This window comes from Dipodomys ordii, unplaced genomic scaffold, assembly GCF_000151885.1.
Source record: "Dipodomys ordii isolate 6190 unplaced genomic scaffold, Dord_2.0 Scaffold25, whole genome shotgun sequence".
Lineage (NCBI taxonomy): Eukaryota > Metazoa > Chordata > Mammalia > Rodentia > Heteromyidae > Dipodomys > Dipodomys ordii.
In genome coordinates, this window is record NW_012267241.1 from 1826912 (window position 1) to 1846488 (window position 19577).

The 19577-nt window shown below is 42.9% G+C and overlaps 1 protein-coding gene across 2 annotated transcripts in view; it reads right to left on the minus strand.

Annotated features, from left to right (window-relative positions):
* The window catches only part of Setbp1 (SET binding protein 1), a 348122-nt gene extending 328613 nt beyond the window's left edge, over nucleotides 1-19509 (minus strand). For both annotated transcript variants that reach the window (XM_013014934.1, XM_013014935.1), the window contains exon 1: nucleotides 19407-19509. The gene's annotated coding sequence lies outside the window, so the exon portion shown is untranslated. The remainder of the gene's footprint in view (nucleotides 1-19406) is intronic.
* Between the last annotated feature and the right edge of the window lie 68 nt (nucleotides 19510-19577).

Below are 19577 nucleotides of genomic sequence, written 5' to 3' on the forward strand. Positions count from 1 at the left end.
TGGGGTTATGAATATTAAGACTCTTTCACTTAAAAATGGTTTACTTCAGTTTTGTATATCTGATTTTCTAAAATCAGTAATTACTCAAATGTAGAAGATGAAGTTCCAAAATTTAAAACTTGAGTTGTATAAGAGCCACAAAAAATAAAAATTTAATTCTATATTTTTTTGCCATTCTACTCAGGTCAAGATCCTAAAAACACCGAATGTTTAGTTACACTGTTGAAGAAGGATTTGAAAAACAACTGTAAACAGCAGAATTTTATGTATACTGTAGCAAAGGAAAATAAAATAAAATGTGCATTTCATTTGAGAAAGCATAGGTCATCAGAAAGCTACAAGAAGAACACATGATCTGGCTTGGATCATGGGCTTTTCTTAGGTAGAATAGAAAGAAGGATGATGTGGTAGCAGAAGGAATAGCACAAGGCAAGGAATTTGCCAGGAGCAAATACAGCATTGTGCTCAGAAAAGAGCCAGCTGATGTGTGGCTAAGGAGTGTAGTATTGGTAAGAGGCATGGTACAAATAAAAGCTTTCAGCCAGATTGTGGATCATCCATGCCAATGCGTCTAGATAGTATCTTACAGGTAGTGAGAAGCCATTGAAGAAATGATGGCACCAGTGAACAGGCACTATCTAAGTTTTGCTTGAGTTTGGTATGGTGGTGCATGTCTATAATCCTAGCTACTTGGGATGATACAAGGCCAGTCCAGGCAAAAGTATGAGATCCTCTCTAAATAATAACCAAAGGTAGTAGACTGGGGAGAGGAACAGCTCAAGTGATACAGCATTTCCCTAAGAAGTGCAAGGCCCTGCCTTCAATCCCTAGTGTTACTATTACTACATCTACTACTACTACTGATGATGATGATAATTAACAAACCAACATTCACAGCATTTGCCAGAATTAGAAGAACCTGATATTAGATGAAATGGGGGTGGGGAGCATAAGAAAATTCAGGCTGCTGCTACAATTTTATTCTGATTGTATTTTGATTTATGCTGAGGGTAATGGGAATTTACTATAATAGTATTTCAAGTACTCTCAATCTTTCAAAACACGTCATTTCTAGTTTAGACTTTCCATATTAGTCTCATGTTTGAGTCCAGTCTCAGGCCTTATCAGCCACCAAATGGCTCTGTCTAACCAAGTCAAATCTGTATACACAAACATCATTACTTGCACAGAATTTTTTACATTGATGTATTTTTTTTTTACAAAATTGGTTCTTACCCCTCTTTTCTTGCATGGATAGGCAATGCCTGGTATTCACTAGAACCTTCTAAATGTTTATTGCATGAAGAAAGGAATGAACAAATGAGCAGCTAAACAGAACTCGAGCTTTGCCATATTTCTAGGTCCTGCCCAAGTCTTCACTTTTCTATAGTGACATTTTTACAAACTGTGGGCACCACATCCACTCCCTGGTATGACTTACACTGCACTCATCGGTAGAGTTTCCCATTAAATACCAGTCTCGTATTGTCTTCTGGCTGTTCTGAGCACACAAATCTTACTTGTGTAATTCAGCTGCAATTCATTCTCAGGCTAAGGCCAACTGTGGTTGAATAATGCGTACATTCACTTCTGGACCAGAGCTGGATTGGATACTTGCAAGGTTTCAAGAAGTTCTTTCTGAATGAAAAGGAATTCAATCCAACAACAATTCAAAGTTCTATGGCTTGAAGTACCCTAACCATAATCCCACTTACCCAGGAAACTCTGGATAAATTATCTGACTATCCTACAGATAATAATCCAGCCCCTGGATCCACATAAGCCCCTTATTGTAGAAAAATAAACTTTCAAAAGCAAAGAGAACTAACCTGTCTGTTGACTTCAGATGTACACAGGGTTTCTCTTCTCCTTTGGCCTCTCCAGCCCACACCCACCTACCTGCCTGCCTGACAGTTCAATTTTTTGATGAGCTGAGAGACAACTGCCAGTCCTCCTTTGTTGCTCCCTGCCAGCACACACATGCGAGCATACAGACCACTCACACGCTCACAGAGTTCAGAGCCCAGGCAAGGTAGAAACATTTTGCCTTGTCACATTCTGGCAGTCAATGACTCCTTCAGAGGGGGTGGCGCACAATGGACACTCTGTACTTGGCTCCAGCCTCCAAAGTTAACTCTCCAAAGTTAACTGCAACCAGAGCTAACTCTTGCGTGGCTGTGTTAACAGAGCTTGGGAGCAGGCAGGGGAAATGAACAGTAAAACCTGTTTGGGAAGTAACTAGGCCCCAAGAAAGCAGTAGAGCAAGGAAGGAGCAGAGTTCTTGGGAAGAACACCAAACATGAGTTTGAAAATTTGGTCTCTACTCCTGGCTCTCTTCTGGCCAAGCAATGAAGTACTATACAAGCCACTCTGAGTTCCATACCCTACATTTTCCTCAACAACAAATGGGGTGAAATCCAAGTACCTTTCATACTCAACACTGCATATACCTATGGGGGAATTGTTTGAATATGCCATTATTGCTCCAAGTGGCCAGAGCAATCCTGTGTATTTAGATATAGCTCAAATTCAAGGAAGACTCAAATAGTCCTCCAAATCTGTACAGTGCAAGATTGTTTTTCCTAGTCTAAAGTGCATACTCTATCTGCTGCCCAGAGGACTTCTTGCTGATCCTGGAGCTCGGTGGAAAGGCAATTTCTCAAGTTTTAATGACTGATCAGAGCTTCAGAAATGAGCCTAGCATACTGACTTCTTAAGGCTTCCACGTGCTTCTGATGTGCTGGAATTGGAGAACTAGTGTCTTAGACTTTCCGGTCCATCTGATTTCCCCTGCACAGTGCTTTGGCCGCCGGGCACTGCTACCCTATATGTCAAAGTATTTTCCTCTTATAAAGGTACTCTAAGTTTATTGAGAAATAGGCATCAGTTACATTTGGGTCCATCTGTGCTGTCTTAATGCTGAGCATAGCCACCAACATGTAACAGTTGCCCAGGAAATGTTGACTGACTGAATTAAAAATTGAAAAATATAAACAATTCAAGCTGGTCTCCCAAGCATCATCTGCCTCCCTACCTGCTTAGCTCCTAGGACACTATCCACATGTAGGCCACTGTCATCCTGCTGATTTCCAAAAGGACAATATGGTGGAAACAGTCAAAGCCCTTGGCATAGTCAACAAAAGTCAAAAGATGCAACTTCTGTGCCTCATTATGTCCACATAAGACTTGGTCAGTGTAGGGTCATCAATCAAATGAAAAGAGTGAGGTCCTCCTCACCACCCCCACATTAGATTATAAGTTTCCTTGGTAGTTAAATTCAAAGTTTATTTTAAAACGAATTTTAAGACAACAACACATATGCCTCACAGAATGCTAAAGACAAGCAATCACAAAGCCAGGGAGAATCTCCTCTCTCATTTGTCTTGCTTTCCATTACCTTAGTCTCCCTCACTCCTGGGCATCCAACTCTTCCTCTTTAGCTGTTGTCCCTACTGTGGAAGTTCCCATAATATCAAACACTTGTTTTTCCTTCTTTACCGGAGTCTTGCCTCAAATCTTGAGGTGATATATTCTAAGGGCACGCAAAAGAAGATGGCTGCTGGCTGGTAGATTCCCCTTGTAGACAACTTGCTTTACACCTTTTGTAATTGCATATTCCCTTTCTCGTTATCTTAGAAATGTATTAAAACATTGAATGTGTTGTAGATATGTCTCCTCTTAATTTTCCTGGACCGTTACAAATCTACAACATGGAGGTCCTTGTCAACTCAGAAATGTTCTCTATGATTATTCCTTCTGTTGTTTCTTCCATTCAATGGATGACTCTGGCTTCTGAGTTTTTCTTACAATTCTCAGTTTAGAATTCTCCTCTCTGTTCTGTTTCTATTATTTCTATCTCTCACTAGTTTTCTTTCCTTTGCCCTATATGACAGCATATTCTAATCTGTCCTCCATAAAACCAATTTAATTCTATTTTCCATGCATTTTTGTTTTTATTAAGCTCACTGTAGATTATTAATTTTGCTGCTGCATGTGTTGTAGTCTTGCATCTTTCTTGATGTTGTTTCTTCTCATTCAGCTGAGTCTGGTGTATTTTCACCCCAGCTTGCTCCGTGGTGTTAACACTGGGCTTCTATTCTACTAAAGTTCTACTTCCTCCTCTGGTAGATGCCAGGAAGCTTTCTAAAATTCTTATTTTACTGTCATTATAAATAATTCCATGATACTGCTGCTTTTATCTTGTTTTGAGTATTTCCCTGCCTCAGGTCTCCAGTTGGATTCTTCTTATTCATGCACTAACAAGGGGAAAGTTACGCACTAGAAGCACTGCCCTACAGAGGAAGTATCAGTCTCCCTTTGATAACCCTTTCCATCCATCAAGGAGCCAACAGAAGCCTCCTCTCGGGGCTATTGCTGCTACCAGGGCTTATCTCAGCTCTAGTGAACAGAAACAATGCTATGCTGAAGCCAGTCCCTGTGGGCTCCTGAGAGTTCACCCTGTGTATCACTTCACCAACTCCATGTTCAGTGAAATCAAGTCAGTGGCTTGAAAATCAGCCATGGTGGGAGTGTGTACACCACAGGAAACTTTACAAATCAGAGCTTTAATGAAAAATGAATGGGATGCTAAGCATTTACAAGAACACTGACAGGAGGCATGAATCTACTACTGTTTGCTGGAATAAAAAGATTATTCTGCTGGATTCTTTGAAGATTTGAATAACTAAAATCCACAGTGTGCCTTGTAACCACAACTTTTCATGTCTACCCAAGAACTCCCATAAAGAAATGTCTCTACCCAGAAGTCAATGGCAGTTCTCCTGTCTTACCCTTCTCCAGTCCTGCCCATTTGTTGCTGAAAAGCTGTGACCTTTGAGAACATATATTATTGAAAGGTGTGAGACTCTTCACATTTTTTTTCACTGTAGCAACAGACCTGAATATTGTTAATTTTTCTAGTTGACAAAAAATATTGGGTTTTTTTTTCCCCTGAGTATCAGACCTAAGGCCTTATCCATGCTAAGTAGGTGCTCTACGTTAAACTACACCCCAGCCATAGACATCAGGAATTTCTGATTCTGGGAAATGTCCCATGGTATTAAAGAACGGAGTATGATAGTACCTGATTATAGAGAAAAGCAAACTGTATTTTTAACCTAAGCTCATTACATTAGCCTATAGTCATACCAATTCCTTAACAGAGTCTTACAAGAACCTGTCTGATCTTGACATCATTGTAGTTGACTGTGTGCTCAAGAGTCACAAGTGGCTTTTTTTAAACTTTGCACACACTTGGAATCCTTCCCCTGTCCTTTTGACTTAATACTTCACAGGATGAGGTCATATGTTTCTTCTCTAAGCTTCACAAACTAACTCAGGACTCCCCATTTGGTGCCTTTGGAATATACAATGCATCTTTCTTGGCACTTACTACATAGTTGAATAGTTGTACCTCTCTTAGTTTTAAATCCCACTAAACTATAAGCCCATGGGGGTAAGATCTATGTTTATTTGGCTCATCTTAGTAACATCAGAGCCCAACACAGTTTGCAATACATAGAGAGACAATCTAAAGTCTTAATCCAGTAGATGTTGAATGAAAGCCTGTGTCAAGGTCAAGCTGGATATCATTTGACTCAGGTGCCAATGGCTCTGAGTGATGCTTCTTAAAATGCTTCCTCCTGAAGAAATACCTGGAACAAATGTTCCATAAACACTAGTAAATGGATCAAGTGCCCTGCCAGTACTCACTTCTCAATCAGCCAAGGCAAAAAGCCATGTGCCGCAGTTCTCTGCCACTCCAAATACATCAGCCATATACAGCAAAGGATTAAGTTCTTCTTTGGTGGTTTCTTTGAGTACCAAACACCTGTGTGCTAATGCTAGATGACATTTTGTCTCCTCTGTGCAGCAATCCATGACTCCTTCATTCACCACACCCTTCAGCAACATCTTAAGAGATGTCCTGATGCACATGTATTGAATGTGCCTCCCCAGGAGGTAGTTCTTCTTCCTCAAGGCCCTTTTCCCTTTCTCCATTCAGTTTTTTCTAAGTTACCTTTCAAGAACTGGGTCTCATTTCACCTCCTTCAGGGAGACTGCCTGAACTTACTTTTTTCATCCCACTTTTCCTTGCACACACGTGTCACACACACACACACACACACACACACACACACACACACACAAACATACTTCCTTGGGTACTCCATCATCAAAACATTTGACAAACTGCATTTCAATATTACATTAAATTATCTATCTTGCCCAGCAAATCAGGCACTCTGTGAAGGAAAGGGCTCTGTTTTAAATGAGTTTTCATACAGTGCAAAGCCCAGTGAGAGTACAGAGAAATGGAAACAGAGAGCATCCATACCTTGAGAAAAATAACAGTATCTCAGAATGGATGTCACAGGATTAGAGGATTTAGCCTCTAGTTCCCACTTAGTAACCATTTTCTGGGAGACATTTTTAATCTATTCAAGTCTCATTTGGAAATTGGGTAATAATCTACCTCAAGGGCTGTTTGAAGAAGTAATTGACGATTAAATGAGATAATAATTACCTGGATCACTTTAGTAAGTGCTCACACTTTTTGTTCAATTTGATTTAGTCCCATAGTCTGTGTCACCCAGGCTCACATTTGGCTAAGTGCTTCTCTTTTTTCTTCTCAGATCTCAAGTAAAGCCCAGAGGAATGGGGTTGGAAGGCACTTTGAAAGCCACCTCCTCCTTCTCCAGGCAAATCAGAAACACACACAATGGGTTTAATGTGTACCTGCTGACATGTCTTTTTTTGCTATTATTTACCTATAGTCTTCTTGTTCCTAGCTCATCCTGGGGGAGGAAATGACACTGGGTTTTAAATCAGGAATTCCAGGCTTAATACTGTCATTTTTTTCCTCCTGAGTATCCCCATTTTTATTTGGGATGGCATCAGGAGAATTCTATGACTCATTCTGGTCTGACATGTCCAGGTATTGAACACTTGTCTTTACTACTTGATAATCAAAAATCCTGCAAAGGCAAGGCTGGCTCCTTCTAACTGCTTTATTGGCTCCTGCATATTCTGCAGCTTGGTCAGGCTGGGTTGATTGAGCTGAACACAACACGAAGCATATGGGATTTCCATGATAGGGAAAGACGCAGAATCAAATTTCTGAGGCCTGAGTTGGGCACAGTAACCAACAGTTCCAGCCCTAGTTACAAAAACACTGTCTCCCCTGGGAACAAATAACACAACACACTACAATAGCATGAGCCTTGGCTCTTAGCTCCTGGGAAAAGATCTCTATGGCACTAACAGGCCAGTCTTTATGTTTTCAGGTTGAACCAGTTGAGGCCCTGGCTTTGGCAGTCCACTGATTGCCTATGTTTCTCTGTGACGTCAAGGAAAGAGCACACTTGCAGTAAGAAGACGGTAAATGTGAACAGTGCCCTACACCCGGCCCTTTATAGACATTACTTTATAGCCACTTAATCCTTAAATGACTATAAATCCTAGAATACAGAAGATCCTGCCAGATGTTTAAATGAAGCTCTAGAAAGTAAATAATTTGCCCAGGAGCACACACTCCTGTGTCAGACACACAGTTGAGTTTGCCTACAGTAGTATGCTGAGTAATACGACTTCTGTCTATGATACGCTTTGTATTTGATGCTGGTCCCATAAGATTATCACAAAGCTGACAGTTTTCCATCATCTGGTGACGCTGCAGCTATTGCAATGATGTAGTGCATACATTACCCCTGTGTTTAAGGTGTCACAGTGTAAACAAATGAACCGCACTGCCAGCCATATACGTACAGCACATACAACTTCATGTGGCACACAGTAATGGATAATGAGAGTGATAGTCATTTACTAAACACCAGTTTGTATGTTTACTATACTAGTTTTTTTTTTTAATGTCTACTGTAAAACAGATGTCACATTGGTCTGGCCATGACCTCTTTCCTCTCACAGTTATCCTATCTCTAGATTGTATCCAGAGATCTTGTGTGACTGACATATACCATTCAGGTATGTATGTGTAAGCATCCTCCGATGTGGTTCTCAGACCATGTCCCTATGGTTAAGTGATGTGTGATTACAAACAGGATTCCCAACCCTCCCTTGCATCATAACATATCTAAGATACGTCATGCTGGCTTATCATTCAAAGCTCAAAGTCGCTTCCATACCAGCCTGACATCTGGTTGGTCATATCATTTAAACTCTCTAAATTTTAAACTCTCCTAGAATTTTCCAAGATGGGTGCAAAGGTGGGCTGGACAACCAATATAAGTTACTGTAACTCTGGTCCTCCACTCATCATTGGTAAGTTAGGGGTAAAAATGACAAACTTACTTGGAGACAATGGGTAGAAACCAGATGATCTAGCAGATGATAAATTCCTCAGTCTTTCTTTCAAGTTTCTCTAATGTTGACCCCACTGCAAGTTCAGTCTGAATTCAAATCCCTCAACTTTTCATCCATCTGATTCAGCAATTGCTTTGTTCATTGTTGTTTGAACATAAAGTGTAATCTGACACTTACATATTTATGCTTCTGCTGTGAAAAAGATGCTAGGCATACCAGAGAGCTAAGCAAATATTAGCTCCACTTCCCTTTCTTTTTGACATTTCTCCTCCAGCTATCTTGAAGTGTCGCTTAAACATTGCATTGCTACTGAAACTTGCATGTCTTTCTCCAATGATACAGTAAACTCGTGCAGAAAAGTTCCAGTGGAGATTTCTATGTCCCAGAGTGACCATTCCAGTTCAAATGCGAATAGGTAGTTTCATTGTTCATTCTAAAGAGACTTCTTTTGAACCCCAGTCTGAAGAGCTGGTGATAGGACTTAGACGGAGGCAGGCAGCATGGTACTGTGTTGGAGTTCTTTCATGTGTGGGATGTGTGGAGGTCCCTGGTGGCATCCTTCTGCTCTTCGGTCTCACACTCTGCACCTGGATCCTGTCTCCTCAGCTCAGCTCTAGGGAGCTAAGGCTTTGATCTGATTCTTACAGTACCAGACCCATCTGCCTTGCTGTCTGCTATCCAGAGCCCTGTGTTCCCAAGGCATCCCTTACCTCTCTGCACCTACCTTAAAACATCCCATCATTCAGGATAAAGTGGCCCCCACCCAATCCTTGAGCTTTCTCTATAGTGGCCCCACTACATGGGCTCCCACTACAATTCAGTATTTAGCCTGAGAGACATACAATGTGTTCCATGTGATCTTAGGACAGGTTCTACCCAGATTGAGAGCAGCAACATGATCTTTCTCCTCTCTTGGGACTCCTCATAGCACCCATAGGAGTCTATTGTATTTGATGACAATGAAAAAACTTGATTTTGCCCACTCAAAGTATTGAAAAGCTGATGACTTTAAATTTCTACCCTGGATACATGAACTAAGTCCAACTTAGAGAACCCTGGGTTTCATCCTTCCATTGTGGAAGAAGACCTCACTTCAGTTAAGTGCCTGGGAGGCGTGGCCAGCCCTTCCACCTCAGTTATCTGGACCTTCATCTCAGAGCTGCCTGCCAGAGCCTGCCATTTGTCGTGCATACTCAGACTTAACATTCATTGCCTTGAGACAGTTCTAAATTTACCCTTACACCTCATCCTACCTCTGCTTCTATGTCAAAGGTAATCTACTCCCCAAAACTGTCTCCCGTTGTACTTCTACTATTAAGCACATCCTCCTCAAAGACTTCTTCTGCTACACTTCAGTACTGATCATACGAACAGCACACCTCCACTTTGAATCATGTTCTTAGATGAGCTGTGGAGGGATGATTTCACCATTATTAAGCATGCCCTTTCAAATATCCTGTCCATTCCCCAAAGGCTAAAGTCACATCTCATAGCAGGTCTTCCCCATCAAGAGTGCCAGGCTTAATGGCTCACAAAGGCTGCAATGCCAAGACTTTAATAAATATTTGTGGATCAAAATACTGATTGTAATAGAGCTCCAGAGTACAAATAATGAACAGAAAGAAGGCCCACAGAGCTTTCACATCAAATGGTCCTTTTTAGCCACCACTATTAATCAATACTTTTTTAAAAAAATCAAAGATCTCATTGCTCAAATAACAATAGGTCACAGGCATAGCCAGCAGCCACCTACTTCATTACACTGCTACACTTACGCAGGTGCCTCCAATGCTTCCAACAAGCATTATCAGACCACTCATTTGAATTCACCAGATTTAGCTACTCCATCTCCCAATGGCACCGTCCTAAGTTCAAACAACAAGCATTCCTTTCCACTGCAAACTGAAGCATTGGCAGATATAAAGAATAGTGAAGAACTGGTTTTCACACAATGTTCTTGCTCTTCTCCCTCCCCCGGACCCTTTCTGCATTCTTATCCCAAATCCTTTGCAAGATTCTGGGGTCCAAGTCATCTCAGAATCTCAGTAGCTTGCAGAGGTTTCCTTTTCCTAAAAACCCGATCAGTGTATCCTCATTAAACTAGTTACAGTCCCTTAGGTCAAAGGCCAATTTTCTTGATGTCATCCCAATCTAACCTCACAGGGAACTCTGGTTTTGGGGGTTAAAAATACAAAGCAACTTAGCAGCTACTGCTGAACACAGGTTTCCCTTTGCAGGGAAGACAGGTGTAGGATGGAGAGTACCCCCCAGAAGGACGAGTTAACCCTTGCTTCAGGTTCTTTAAACTCCACTTGGAAAAATGATACCCAGACCATAGATATATGACATAAGTCAAATATTCACAGTGGAGATGCCAGATGCCTCGAGGGCATGGGAAGCCAGGGCAAACCTTTGGCAGAAGTTATGGTTTTGGACTTTCCAGAAGCTGCCTTTGTACCATCTTCCTCTGTCAACTCAATTATTCCACCAAAGAAGGCTGGGCTTCAAAAGAAGTGGAAATACTTTAACCCTTTTCTTCATTCCACATTATTCTTTGTGGTATTTCTTCATACAGAGTTTGCCATCTACTCCTCAGTTCTTCCCTACAAGCCTGTTCTGTTCTAATTGGGAAGCTTCTGATTCAGTTTACCCCAGGGTACCAACTTCCCCTGCTATAACTCTCTCAACCACATCAAATACTGAGCAAAGCTCATTAATTTCCAGTGGGATTGGTTTAGACAGTTGTTGGGGTGTCATTAAGTGGGTTTGAAGAGCTCTAGGCTTTATGATAATGCTAAAATCCTTGAGATTGTTAGGCTCATGCCTGTAATTCTACCTACTCAGAAGGCTGAGATCTGAAGATCCAGGTTCAAAGCCAATCCAGGCAGGAAAGTCTGTGAGACCCTTTACTCCAATTAACCACCAAAAAGCCAGAAATGGAGCTGTGGCTCAAGTGATAGAGTATTAGCCTTGAGCAAAAAGCTCAAGAACAGTACCCAGACCCTTAGTTCAAGCCCAAGAACTGGCATGTACATGCACACATGCACACATACATGCATGTATACATGCACATACACACACAACTCTGGGATACATCTAGTTATTTAGAGTCCCAAAATGTCAAAAAGGACTGCTCACACCAATTGTGACTATTCCACTTTATGATGGGCCAACAAAGGAGTAGAACCAACGCAACCTGCGCTGTATCCTATGCTAACAGATGGCCACCCTGCTGCCTGCCTCCCTCTCCTTGCAACTGGCCCTTCTGGATTACTTTCACTTTCAGCCTTTCCTCAGTTCCATTGTGGTCAGGCTCACTCAGTCACCAAGGAGCAAAAGCACTTGGACTTGAACATCAAAGAAAACAGCACGGTTAAGTACCAGAATGAGTGAGGTGGACAGAGAATGCAAGTGGGACTTTCAGAGAAAGTCAAGAGCTGTGTGAATTAGAGTGGTGATGAGACTCTAGTAGGCACTTAATAAATATTTCATGATTGGGTGAATGAGTGAATCAGTGAGTGAGAGGAGGTCAGTCAATGTGCTATGATATCATTACCTCAGATTTTAAGGAAGAAGCTGAGATTGGGTAATTTTCCCCAAAAGTAGCCCAAAAATATAAAAAAGCCATTAAATATAAGTAGTTAATTATCCTAAGAGGCCTTCATTGTGCGGCTTCATTTTTGAGAGCTTTAGTATACCTTCATGAACATTTATGATCAGGCACCAGTGGCTCATGCCTGTAATCCTAGCAACTCAGGAGGCTGAGATCTGAGGGTCACAGTTCAAAGACAGCCCAGGTAGGAAAGTCCCTAAGAGTCATATCTCCATTTAATCACCAAAAGGCCAGAAATGGAGGTGTGGCTCAAGTGGTAGAATGCTAGCATTGAGCAAAAAATGCTAACAGACAGAGCCCAAGCCTTGAATTCAAGCCTCAATTACCACCCCTACCATCCCCCCACAAAAAAAAAAAACCTCAACATGTTTGTGAAGGTCATGGGGCTTGAACTCAGGGCCTGAGCTATGTCTCTTAGTTTTGTGTTTTGTTTTGTTTTGCGCAGGGCTGGTACTCTACCTTTTGAGCTACACCTTCACTTCTGGCTTTTTGGTGGTTCCTTAGAGATAAAAGTCTCATGGAGTTTCCTTACTTCAAACCAGGATCCTTGCCTCTTACAGGCATGAACCTCCAGTATCTGGCAAATATATAAATACACAAATTCTTTGATTCATTCATGAACCAAAATCTATCATAAATAGGTACAAGATGTGGGCATACACAACTATGATCCCAGTTACTCAGGAGGTAGAAATTGGAAGAACTGCAGTTTGAGGCTAGCGTAGACAAAATGTTAGCAAAGTTCATCTCAACCAATAGCCAGGCAGGAAGGTGTGTACCTGTGGTCCCAGCTACACAGAAAGCATAAGTAGGAGGATCATGGTCTGAGGTTAGCCCTGAGCAAAAATGCAAGGCCATAACTAAAAAATAACTAAATAAAAACAAAAATAAAAAGACTAGAGGCACAGTTCACCTGGTAGAGTGCTTGCCTAGCAAGTACTAGTTCCTGAGTTCAAACTCCAGTACTGCCAAAAATAAAAAATGTTGCAAGCTTCACCCCTTTCTTTAAAAAGGGGCGAAAGTAGGTGAGAGAACAGCAAAGCAAAATGGCTGGGCGTGGCCTGCGCTTGGACACAAAATGCTCTGGGAACCAGGACAAGGGAGCTGGTGGTTAGTGACTCCAGTGTCCTCACTGAGGGCGTGGGGTGGTTAGTTTCCTAAGACACAGCTCTGCTTAAAAGGGACCAGTCAGGGCACTTTCCAGCAAGGAAGTAGCAACCCTGAGAGGGCTGAAGTGTGGAGGTGGGCAGGTGACAAAGTGCCCGGTCAGTGAGGAAACCAGTCTGACAAGAGCAGAGAGCCTGGTGTGTGTTTGGTCAACTGAAGTTTCACTCAGTAACTCTGCATAGGTGGCTCAGTGTCAGCTGCCAGACAGAAAGGATCAGGTGTCTTGGGAAAGAGCAAGAGGAGAGACAGAGTTGAGGAGCCAAGAAGACTGAAGACTGTTCCTGATTCTAGAGAACTTCCTGTTCTTACTGAGACAGAGACAACCCTGACATTTGTTCATTCTTTAGAGAAGTTGGAAATTAGGGTCTGAATGTCACTGCTCAGCCATAGTGGTTCCCTGATAAAGAACTATTGTTCTTTCCCCACCACCTCCCCTCTCTATGTGGCTACACCCATGCATTGCTTTTCTTCTTCTGATTTTTTTTCAAAGAACACTTCAAGAACACCAATACTTCCTTGATTCCAACTGGATATCACATGGACTTTGGGTCTCAGCTGGACATAGACATATCACAATGCAACTTGTATATGAGTTGAATAATTCAACTTGCCCACCGTACATACATCTACACTATCAAATCAATGGAATTATTAGAACACAAAGGGCCCTCATGGGTATTTCTGGTCTGTCCAAGGGGTTATTAATCTCTAGGCCAAGACAACAATAATCTCAGATACCAGTCTCTAGGAACCAGCCCAGAATTCAGTGACAGAAACTAGCTGGTATTGTTTAATCTTTAAAGCTCCCGTACCCCGCTCCAACATGTTTTACTGACTAGGTTACTGATGTACAAATAGGTAAAATACCTTGCTGGGGTCATTTACCTGGGGCGAACTGAGGAAAGGATTCAAGGCATATCTTGTCACCTCGAGTATCAAGCTACTGGAGTTTTACCCAAAATATCTGGCACCCAAGTCACCCCCAACCTCTGTCATTTTAGGTAACTCCATTACCATCATTACCTCATCTTCTGCATAAAGATAAAATGCCTCTTTGGCTTCTTTCCTCAGAAGAACCAAAGGGGTGATGTGAAGATATTTTTGAAAAGAACAAATTTCCATACATATAAAAGGAAGTATTTTTGGTGGAAAATGATACGTTGGATCAGGAAAAAAAAATTTCCAAGCTAACACAATTCTTCTCACCAATTTATCCCCTCTTTTCCTAGCACTTTGAAAGGCAAAGCACTGCCTGCCTGTCGGCCCAGTTGGCTCTATCTAGACTTGTTTTACATGCATCTCTGCATCATAAACCAACTTCAGCTCCTGGAGATGGTGTGGTTGGTTCTTCTCAAGAGGTACTATGAATTTTGGGGTGCTCCATTCTTCCTGTGGCTCTGGCATGCTCTAAACAGGTTGGGAAACTACTGGTTTCTAAGCTAAAGACATCAGAAATGTTTTCTTGAACTTAGAGGGTACCCTCTAGAGAGGCTCAACTCCAGCTTTTGGAAAGCTGCTGTTTCTGAACCTATGAGACCTCCAGGGGTCACTAACTTAGACTAGACCATCTCAGATCATTATCTCCCAAAACTTTATTTTGCCCTAATTTGGTATGCCCAAGTGAATCTGAAATCCAAGCAGAAGGTTGAGGAAAGTTGAAATGATAACTCAGAGCCAAATAATCAGGTAGGTTGTCATCATCTCTCAGCATTCAGGAAGTATACTCCCTGAAACTTGGTGTTTTCTTTTCTGTACAGATCAGGTGTTTGGCTGGCCAATGTGTTTGCAACTTCATGAGGATTATATGGAAACATCAGGTGACCTTCAGAAAGAGCTCTAAAAGAAGCCAAAACTTGTGGCATATGATAACAGAATTCTCCCTTCCATTCTGACTAAAACACTTTGAGGAACTCACTCAGTTCTAGAGTTTGAATGCTGAATGTTACTCAAAGATCTCTGTGTTAAAAGACTGGTCCCTAGAGTGGCACTATTGAGAGCTGGTAAAACTTTGTAAGAAGTAGAGATTAGTGGGAGTCTATAAGCTACTGAGGGCTGTGCATTTGAAGGGGATTTGAACATCCAAGCTCCTTCCCATTTTTTTCTGTTTTACTTCCTGGCTCTGAAGTGAGCAGTTTGGTTCTACCACCAGTATGTACTGCCTTGCCACAGGCCCAAGTCATCATGGATTGGAGCCTTAAGTCTGTAAGCCAAAATAAACCTTTTCTATTTATAAGTTGATCATCTCAAAGTATTTTGTTATAGCTGACTCAGCTTCATTAGATGCAGTAGCACAGGAATGGAGCTGAATTGTTTTGGTCTCATCCTCACGGCAACTTTAGGAGTAGATAAAATGGGGTGCTTTAAAAACTATGTGAGGCTTCCTTTCTTCAGCCCTATGCTGTACTCTCCTGGACAAGAACACCTTCCTTTGCTCTCACCCACTTCCGCTAAGACTCTCCAGTACCTTTGGCCTCTGAACAAATTCTACCATTATCATCCCAGTTTAAATGCTCTGCAACTAACTTTGACAATGCTAATGTGTTAAAAGTGATTGGCCTTGTTCGTCTGAAAGGAGTATAATGAAAGCAACTTGCAAGCCATCAGAAAAACAAAACAAAACAAAAAACTTTTTATTTCCTACCCCAGAGCATCAGAGAAAACAGAATTTCATTGGCTGAGTCTACCTTCAATAGCTTTCTGGTTTCAATTAAAAGTTTCAGTCTCTAAGGGAAAATCTGGCATTCTGGGAAGCCAAGGTCCAAGCCAAGTTTCAGTGTCTCCACAGGAGCCTAGAAAGGATGTCCCATCCATCTAACTAATTCTCATCTTCTTCCTTTTGCATAATATATATATATATATATATATATATATATATATCAGAGCGGAGATTGAAGTACCACTAAAAATAATGATCATGTTGCAAGAACTCTGTTCTCCTGGATGCATGCTTTGGTGCCAAAGAAGTATTGATTCTACCCCTAATGGAATTCAAAGTTAAGATAACAGCAGAAAAGGAATGGGGGATCCAGGAGGAAAAGTGCCTACCTATTTATTTCTTCTTCAGCAAAAGCTTTAGTGCCGCCTCTCTCTCTCCCCACTGACCAGTTTTCAATTGCAATTTCCAAAGAATATCTCCCTCCCCCACCCCCCTTCTCTTTCTCTCTCTCTCTCTCTTCCTCTTCCCCCCTGCCCCAGTCATTGGTGATTGGCAAAGCAGCTCACCATGAGTGGTTTAAGTACATGACCAGAAGCCCTCATGGCATCAGTGGGAGCTTCTTGGTTCCCTCAGGGATATTTCCAGGTTTCCTTCTTGTGCAGTTCAGAGCTGGGGTCTGTGCAGAGCCTTCCTATGTAACATTCTGATGTTAATGTGCAAAAGATCAGATTACAGCCTGTAGCTGGCCTAGCCCATTCATGAACATATAAGGCAACTGATATTTTCTGATATTTTCTCCCAGGCCAGAAGTAGTCCCTTCCTCACCAAACACCGCTGCATCTCAGATGGCCCTCCTTATGTTCACTCCATCCCCCTCCCCCACCCTGAGTTTGTTTACTCCACCAGTGACACGTCTATTTTCCTTGCTAAAAGAGACAAGTCTGCTTCCCTCCTCTGGCTAAACAATGCTGGTGCTCTCCACCTCCTTCCCCTAGCTCAGCTCAGCTCAGGTTACTATACTGGCAACAGCTCCCAGGACCCAGTCTGAACATTACTACAACTTCCCCAATCCAGAACTTTTTCTTTTACTTTTCCTTTTTTCTTCTTCTTCTTTTAACTAACCAGGGAAGAAGACTGTGTCCTAGGCAGTACTATAAGCACTGGTCTCTATATCTAGGGCTATATTCCCTGTAGCTTGCAAAGCTCTCAGTGTTCAACCATACTTGCTTTCTTCCTTCTCTTCTGATTTACATCACACATTATCTCCAACACTCTTTTCTGGTAATAGACATTGAGAATAAGTACAAATGGAAAACACAGCACCTGCAACTATATTCTGAAACCTAGGAACACTAGATCAGAGAGGAAAGAAAGAAAGAAAAAAGAAAAAAAATTAGACCTCCCTCCAGGAGGAGACGGATGGCAGAAGCCACAGAAATCCAGAGAAAAGCAGGGAGAGACCTGAGATTGTAAACTGACTACACCTTGAAGTGCTATAAACTTTCTCCTCCTTCACAAACCACCCCTGGCTAGTTGGCCCCGCCTACCAACCTCTAACTGGAAAACTCATTCTCTACAAGCCCCCCCCCCAAAAAAAACCTAGGTCTCATCTAGTGCTGCAGCTGTGGCCTGCACAGAATAACATACCCGTCTCCAAGTCCCTCTCCTTCTCCTTCCTTCTTACAACATACACAATAACCTCTTGGCAAAACATAGCTGAGTTTGGATGAGACCCTGGGGATATACCTGTATGGACTACAGGAACCAAACTACCAAAGAATTCCAGTGACAGTTACTTTATAAAACTTAGTCTTCAGTGCAAATCTACAGGAAATGAAGAAAGGCAGGATGAACAGTGAAGGAATGAAAAAGGAAAGGGAAAGGAATGTCAGAGAAAAACAAGTAACGTCATTATTTCCTTCCAGACCATGGACTCCAACCAAACTTCAAGGGAAAGGTGTGAATAGTTGTGGGATTATAGGAGAGCTTCTGTAGAATTCTAAAACAAAGTCCCTATAGAAGAAGAGTTTCACCGGGGATAAAGAAACACACAAATTACAATGTCAGTATTAGATGTCAACCCTGAGATTATCAGGACAGTTTATTTTAAAAGGAAACAGATCGGAAATTCTTGTCCTCAACAGTCCTTCTAGGCAGACACACATAAAGAAGAAATGTAGCATCTACAGGCTGCAAGAACATAACTCTCCTTCCACACCCCCCAGTACCTCCAGCCTCGTCTCCTACTTCCAACTACATAACTTTCAGATCACCAATGATAATATTTCCAGTTGGATCCGATTTCAGAGCAGGGGAGGACAGGGGAGGAGGGATGGAAGACAGCATTTCAGCAATAACTTACTACTATTGTTTTTATTGTTGTTATTATTTTAGAACCAGCATGCTCTACCGATCAGAAATGGCAATTACCCAATAATGCTCCCATCACAAACAGACAACCAAAGCCAGCATGACCGTTATCACCATCTTGCTACAGATCTGTCCAGTTCCGTTTACCTGACTTTCCTTCTGGGGGAACTTCTCAGACAGTGTTTTGGTCAAAGAGATAATGGTTCGAAAGACAAAAACAATAAATCGATACAGAAGGGCTTCCTTTCCGGGAGTGATTTCGCACTGGAAACGCCGACAGGGGAAGCCTGCTGTTAATTCCCAAACCCAAGGGCTCCTCTAGAACACGCACACAATACGTGCTTTCAAAGGGGCATTCGCCTGCTTTTAAGGGAATTCCTGTCTGCAGAATCCTTAAACCGGAGAGCACAAGAAACGGGACTCAGATCCATTAAGATTTCTTTTCTTTTCTTTTTTTAAGAGAAAAACCAATGCAACAGCCCCAGAACACAAGCAGACACCAACCTTCGCCCGCTGGACCACTTCTTGCCAGTTCTTCTCTATTAACCGACACATTAAGATTCTGATACACCGCCCCCCCCCCCAAAAAAAAAAAGAAGAAGAAAAAAAAACCAACTAGGTTACAATGTAGCTCTCTAGCTCCACTTAACCTGCAAGTTACAAAGACAGAGAGAGAAAAAAATCCTACCGCCTTGCCTTTCCACCCCGGTTCCAACCCCTCCCCCCTCCGGGTCCACTCCACCAACGCCAAACACGCTGGCCCCCGGCAGCCCGCGGCAGGACCGACCCGGGGAGGTGGGGGGGGGCTCGGAAGGATTGGGAAGGTGGAAGGAGGGCGGGGGGGAAGAGATCAAATTAGACCAAACTCAATAAGCTCCCAACCCTCCAGCCCGACGACGCTTCCACCATTGCCGCCACCAACGGGCCACTCCAATTAAGCCAAGCATCACTGCCCACGCCGCGGGGCCGGCCAGAATCGCGCCCATCCTTTGGGCAAGCGAGCCCTCCCGGGAACCAGCATCCATCCCGCCCCCCTCAGCCCGCTCTCCCCTTCCAAACGCCGTGCAAAGTCAAAAACCCCCGGCGAGGCGAGGAGAACTTTTGTATGCAGGGCACACACACAGACACACACACACACACACTGTCCCATGTGGCCCCTGGACGTGCAGGGGGGGCGGTGGAGGTGGTGTGGAGGTGTGTGGGGGGGAACCCACGGCGCGGCGGCGGGGAGGGCCAAGCGCCGGGGTTCCCGGACCAAGGTCGCCGCGCGCTGCTCACCCATGTCCCGGCGGCTCCGGCTCCGCTGGCTTCCAGCGCTCGCTCAGATCCCGGTCGCTCCGATCTCTCGCCCGAGCCCCCAAAGGTGCTTCTGCCGCAACTCCATGGCGATGAGCATCTGTCAAACGGCGAGCCCGCGGGGCGGGCCACCCTGGCTCGGGGGGCGGGGGG